This window comes from Penaeus vannamei, chromosome 1 (genome assembly GCF_042767895.1).
Source record: "Penaeus vannamei isolate JL-2024 chromosome 1, ASM4276789v1, whole genome shotgun sequence".
Taxonomy (NCBI): Eukaryota; Metazoa; Arthropoda; class Malacostraca; order Decapoda; family Penaeidae; genus Penaeus; species Penaeus vannamei.
Genome location: NC_091549.1, coordinates 14,901,621 through 14,909,120, shown reverse-complemented (window position 1 = coordinate 14,909,120; position 7,500 = coordinate 14,901,621).

Here is a 7,500-nt window from a genome sequence, read left to right as displayed (position 1 = left end):
TTTGTGTGTAAGAGAGAGCTAGAGAAAGAGAGAAGAGGGATGGAAGAAAGGAAAGAGAGAGAGGGGGGGGCGGATGGGAGGAAGAGAGAGAAGGAGTTATGTAAATGTATCGACTTCTTGATTTTATTCCATACATTTTGAGAAAAAATTCCCTCGCGATACCGATAAAACGATAATGTTGTTGAGTAGCAAAAGCGATATCCCTACCAATACAAAAGTATCGATCGATATGTATCGCGATACTGCCCATCTCTGACTTTAATAGGGAATAGCAAAAGAAATATCTATTCCCGATAACATGTTTATTAAATCGGTTTTGAGACAATAAATTCGTTTACCATTTGAGGTTCATGCTTTTTCTTATTTGTCCTTACTTGCTGCAACATTTTTCTTTTGTTTCTTCTAGTCTTTCTGGGTTCGGCAGAAAACGGCCCACTCCTCCATTGCCTTAGATGAGGAATGCACGTTCCTCTTTGCTGCACGTTCTTTTCAACTTTTTACTTTACCTTTTTTGGTTGGTAACAATCAATTTATGGTTATTTTACAGTACAAGTTGCATAAGTTCATTTAATCTTAAATAAGGTCTGATTAAAGTTTGAATTTTGATTTTATTTCCAAATTTATTGTAACCGCCTCCCACTGGGAATGACGCTTTGGTCTAAATCATTTTGTGTCCTCTCTTATGTTGAATTTGAAGGTTTATAGTCAATTTAACTCCATAATTGTGATGTTATACTAGTATAAAGATTCTCGGCTATATAACATAGAATTTTGAATGATTTTGATATTTCGTAATTACGATATAAGGATTTCACTAGTCAATATTTTATTGTGTCATATGTATTACTAACAAAATTGAGCACCAGTATTAGTATATTAATTTATTTTAACTGTTAATGTGAATATGAGGAAATTTGGTGTTTGACTCAGTCTATATTTTGATATTTTTGCATTAGATTGTCAAATTCCAATTAAGGTTAACTCTCAAATGTACATATAATTGTCAACATATAATAATTATTGTTTACAGTTATGTCTCACTGAGAATGGGTGAAGTTAACCCGAAACGCTTGAGTGCTGCAATGAAATTGAAGAAATTCTTCTCTTTATTTGTTCAACCTTGAGATTTTTTTTTCTGGCAACGTTGGTGTTCAGATTTATATATATTACTATTAATATATATGTATATATATATATATATATATATATATATATATATATATATTTATATAACATTCACACCCACAAACAATATTGTTTTGGATATGCATGAAATTCACAAGGCTTAGTGGTCAAAAACCAAACATCAAAGTAACACAAGAAAAAATAACTTGAGTGTTTTAAAGCTTTATCTATATTAAGCTTTTTCCCAAAATTGTCACATGGGGTTTGGATATAGCATGTGTGCTGAAACCCTTTAATTTGACAAGGGTACTGTGAGTGATATTCTTGTAAAGAAATATACCAATGCAAAATAAACTCTTTTCCTAACCTTAAGCATTATCTATAGTTTCCTTTCAAGGAGCGACTTGGCGTTAGAAGTTCATGCTGTGTATTGTTTTTTTTTTTTTTTTATCAGCTTTGGTACAGTGTGCTAGTTGTGGTCTTTCTTACTGCTATTGCCAATAAATTTGTGATATTTACGGATTACTCGTCATCAGTCATGGAGGATGATAGTTCCTCATGCTCCTCCTCCTCCTCTTCTGTGACACGGTTATTCATGTTTCTTACATGAAATTAAAGTTGCCCATTCTCTAAAAAGACCTGCATCTAATCTGTAAACAGGAGATAAGAAGCTTAAGAAAGAGAATTAGTCTGGTTTGTGCTGAATACTTTCATTATCATCTAGAAGATGGGTTCTTAACCTGAGCTCCATGGATTGGTTTAGTGGTTCGTGAAGATCAGAAAAAATTAACATTTATATTAGCATTTGATTTAGATTGTTTACTTTCAAGTTCGTAACACTGTGTATTTCATATATGCACGAGGTAATCAAATCTCAATAAACAGGGTACATTATATATTGTATGCAAATGTGTGCTTATGTGAATATTTGTAGGGGTTCCATAGCTTATATCAGAACCGTCAATCTAAAATGGTTAAGAACCACTGATCTAGATGTGACCTAATAATGTTAATGTGTTTGAGAAAATCAACCGGGCTTATTTTTGCACTTCTATGGCCAAGGATGCACGTGATAATCTGAAAAATGTAACTCATAGGTGGTGCACATCGTGCTGTAGCTGTAAGGACGCTTTCACACCAAGGTGACACAATGCACGTGGCAAGTGGCAGGTGGTGATTGGCAGAAAGCATCATTGGAGGTTGACGATGTTGTTCTAATTCCAAAGTAATCTTGTGACAATTACTTATCTGTCACTTGGAAAAAGAGTGTGGGTGGTTTTGGGGATAATGTGAGGCAAAATTCTTTTAAAACCCAGAAATTGTTTGTGAGAAAAAATATAATTTTACCACTAAGAGTATTTTATTGTATTGAGATTATGTTGCATCATTCAGACATTCCCCACAGTTTGTATTAAGGCGTTTTCACACCAAGGTGGCACGTCGCACATGGAATGGCACGTGGCACGCCACTTGAAAATGAACATACAGAAACATATAAAACCTTTCACACACAAGTGGCAAGGCATGTAGCATTTACCATGTGCGACCTGCGTGGCACGTTTAGATTTGGACATGGTCCTCTTTTAATAGCATGCGATTGCTACTTAGGACATTGTTGTCAGACTTTGATCTAGATTTTACATCTAAACTTATTATTAGCCAAGTTAACTTAAAGAATTTAAAATTATATATAATATGCCATACAAATATAAACTTTTAGAGGTATTTTATATACAGAGTAGTTTTGAAGTGCCTAGAAAGATTCCGTCAAACACATTTGAACGAGGCTTCGAATCAGGGAATAATCGTGTGCGGTCTTGTAGGAGGAAACGAAGCTTGTGTGCCTGCTCTCGTGCACAGCCATCATGCCTCTTCCAGACAATGAATCAATCAATAAGACATTTATACAAACTGTGGGGAAATACAACTGTTTGTTACATCAACTCAGTACAATAAAAACATTGTCAATGGTAGAATTATTAAAAAGTCTTTTCTCACAAGCATTTTAAGGGTATTGGAACAAGTTTGCCTCAAATTATCCCCAAAGCCATCCACTTTATTCCTCCAAGTGACAGATAGATAATTGGGACTTATATTGATTAGTTCTTTGCTGGAAGAGGCAAACAAGAGTGATTACTTTCTGAGTCAAAGCCTCGCTCACCGGGTGAACGAATTCGTGCTTTCAAACGTGTTTGGCAGAATCTTTCTAGAGACTTCACAACTAATCTAGGTATGCTATATCTAAAGGTTTCCCTTTTTAAACCATATTATATATTAGTTTAAGTCCATTTTGGACATAGCATACGGGTCGCATGTGGCAAATACTACGTGCCACGCCACTTCTGCGTGAAAGGTTTCATATGTTTCCATTTATTCGTATACTAGAAGCGTGCCACGTGCCATATCACATGCGACATGCCACCTTGGTATGAAATTTGATGAACCACATTGGTAGTGACCACTGGTGGCCCACGTCGCGCTGGGGGAAAAATAGATATTTTGTGCATACCACCCATGGGCTATAAATAAGTGGTACCACTAGACCACTACGTAAGTATATGATATCTTATATTTACAAAATAATCACCACTTGATTAACTACCGGTGTCCGATCGATGGCAAGTCTTGTGTGTTCTGCATGTCCTGTGTATTCATTGGTACTATTTTGTTCTTACAGTTTAATGGACACCTCGTGTTTCTATCGAACTGGAACAAGCGGATTTGATGATAATGACAATGACTTCTGATGAATAGTTCAATTCTAATTAATATGAGTCAGACACGACTGAGGATGATATTTAAGATGAAAAAATTAACTATAAACAGATCAGTAGTGGTAGAAAGATGAACGACAACAGAAACGACAAAACCGTTAAAACAATTATATTTTGGAGCAACATAAACAGCGTTATTTAGTGACCAAAAAGGAAAAAAAGCAATTGTTTTAATGCAATGTAATTTTTTGTAGTTTGAAAGAATTCAAGATTCAAAAAAATTTCATAGTTAAAAGGTAAATTAATTTGTTTTAATCTTTATCATGTATGGATATTACAATAAAAGTGCTAGAATAAAGAAAAATAACATCAACTATTGTTTAAACATATTTACTGTACTATCAAAATGAAAAGTTACACAGAGAAAGGAATATCAGAAGATAAATATTCAAAAAGCGTTTTAAGCAGGGGAGCGCTTGGCAAGAATTCTTGCCAAGCGCTGTACCGTTCCCTGCTTAAAACGCTTTCCAAGGTAGGCAGGCCCTCTTCAGTGATGCCAGACATGTGGAAATGTCTGTTTATAAAGTACAAATCATAACAGTCCTTGATGAGCATAGAAATATCAAAATAACACACGAAATATACATACTTGGGTTTTAAAAGCAATATCCCCACCAACAATCTCGGAAAGAGATAACTTAATGCACAAGTCGAGGGTGGAGTTTATTTCACTTGCGGTTGGTAACACTTTGATCGCGCAATTCAAAACAACTGACAAGCTAGCGCCGCATCAAGATGGCAGAGAAGTAAATAAATCTACCCAAACATCTTAACAAAGCGCTATATTTTCTCCTATATTCATATAAAGTGCCTCTAAAACAATGACACACTCTTCCGATTGACAGCCCTTTCATTCTGACGCGTTATCAAAACAAATGAATATCCCTTAATTAAAATGTAGGCCTACCCATTCCCATATATCCGATTTTATGAGGTTAAATATAACAAATCATCGAATATAATATCAACAGAAGAATGTTGCTAGAATTTCTCAGACTTTTTCACTTGAAATATTCTTCATTTCATAAAATATCTGATATATTCTCGATTTAGAGAGACGAGAAGTTTAACAATATGAGTAAAATTGTTCGTCTTATAATCATTTATTATTCATAAGTAAAACTTTTTATTCCCATAATCTCCATTATCTCCTTTCGTTTTCAGTTAATTTCAATTTCTTTGAATTTGATTTTAAGAAAATTACAGAATCAGATACCGTGAAAAAATTATTTATCTGATAAGATATTAAGCGGAGTTACTGGCCTACGCCCGCATTCGAAGGATCGTGACCAGTACGGTACGCGACCGACGCCGTTGCCATGGTGACGGTACACCGCTTGACTTAGCAAGCACAAGTCAAGCCATCTGCGGAGGTCGCTTGAGAAAGCAAGCGAAATGCTTGAGTTCGCAAGAAAAACGCTTGAGATTTCAGGCAAGAACTTTCCCTGCTTAAAACGCTTATAGTAACCAATCAGCTTTGAATTGGGTTCTTTATAATCTCCAGTTATTCTTTATTAAGAATAAAATATTACCTACATAACTGCAGTCATGTGTGATCTTAAATAACGCAGTTTATCAGATTACATGTTTTCCCATATTTGGCCAGCGGTGGGCCACCACAGGGTAGAACAGGTTACCCCATGGTACACCAGGGCCTGTATCCACGAAAGGTCTCAAACAATTCTGAGACTTGCGTTTTAAGCAGGGGAGCTCTTGAGCAAGAATTCTTGCCAATAGGCCAAGCGCTGTACCGTTCCCTGCTTAAAACGCTTTCCAAGGCAGGCAGGCCCTGTTCAGTGATGCCAGACATGTGGAAGTGTCTTTCTATAAAGTACAAATCATAACAGTCATTGGAGAACACAGAAATGTCAAAATAACACACAGCATATACATACTCGGGTTTTAAAAGCAATAGACAAGTATACCCACCAACAATCTCAGAAAGAGATAACTAAAGGCGTTTTAAGCAGGGAAAGTTCTTGCCTGAAATCTCAAGCGTTTTCCTTTCTAACTCAAGCATTTCGCTTGCTTTCTCAAGCGACCCCCGTAGATGGCTAGACTTGCGCTTGCTAAGTCAAGCGGTGTACCGTCAGCATGGCAACAGCGTCGCTCGCGTACCGTACTAGTCACGATCCTTCAAATGCGCAAGGTCTATATAAGGCCAGGGACTCCGCTTAATATCTTATCAGATAAATATTTTTTTTCACGGTATCTGATTCTATAATTTTCTTAAAATTAAATTGAAATTAACTGAAAACGAAAGGAGATAATGGAGATTATGGGAATAAAAAGTGCTTCACTTATGAATAATAAATTATTATAAGACGAACAATTTACCTCTTACTGTACTGTTATTCCTCGTCTCTCTAAATCGAGAATATATCTGCTATTCTATGAAATAAAGATTTCAAGTGTAAAAAGTGAGGAATTCTAGCATCATTCTTCTGTTGATATTGTATTCGATGATTTGTTATATATAACCTCATAAAATCGGATATATGGGAATGGGTAGGCCTATATTTTAATTCAGGGATGTTCATTTGTTTCGATAACGTGTCAGAATGAAAGGGCTGCCAATCGGAAGTGTGTCATTGTTTTAGAGGCACTTTATATGAATATAGGAGAAAATATTGCGCTTTGTTAAGATGTTTGGGTAGATTTACTCTGCCATCTTGATGAGGGGCTAGCTTGTCAGTTGTTTTGAATTGCGCGCTCAAACTGTTACCAACCGCCAGTGAAATAAACTCCACCCTCGACTTGTACATAAGTTATCTCTTTCCGAGATTGTTGGTGGGAATATTGATTTTAAAACCCAAAGTATGTATATTTTGTGTGTTATTTTGATATTTCTATGCATATAAAGGACTGTTATGATTTGTACTTTATAGAAAGACACTTCCACATGTCTGGCATCACTGAAGAGGGCCTGCCTGCCTTGGAAAGCGTTTTAAGCAGGAAACGGTACAGCGCTTGGCCTATCGGCAAGAATTCTTGCCCAAGTGCTCCCCTGCTTAAAACGCTGTAATGCATAAATCGAGAGTGGAGTTTATTCCATTGGCGGTTGGTAACAGTTTGAGCGCGCAATTCAAAATAACTGACAAGCTAGCACTGCATCAAGAGTAAATCTACCCAAAGATCTTAACAAAGCGCAATATTTTCTCCTATATTCATATAAAGTGCCTCTAAAACAATAAAAGCGTTTTAAGCAGGGAAAGTTCTTGCCTGAAATCTCAAGCGTTTTTCTTGCCAACTCAAGCATTTCGCTTGCTTTCTCAAGCGACCTCCGTAGATGGCTTGACTTGCGCTTGCTAAGTCAAGCGGTGTACCGTCACCATGGCAACGGCGTCGGTCGCGTACCGTACTGGTCACGATCCTTCGAATGCGGTCGTTGGCCAGGAACTCCGCTTAATATCTTATCAGATAAATATTTTTTTCACGGTATCTGATTCTGTAATTTTCTTAAAATCATATTCAAAGAAATTGAAATTAACTGAAATCGAACGGAGATAATGGAAATTATGGGAATAAAAAGTTTTACTTTTGAATAATAGATGATTATAAGACGAATAATTTTCCTCTTATTGTTAAACTTCTCGTCTTT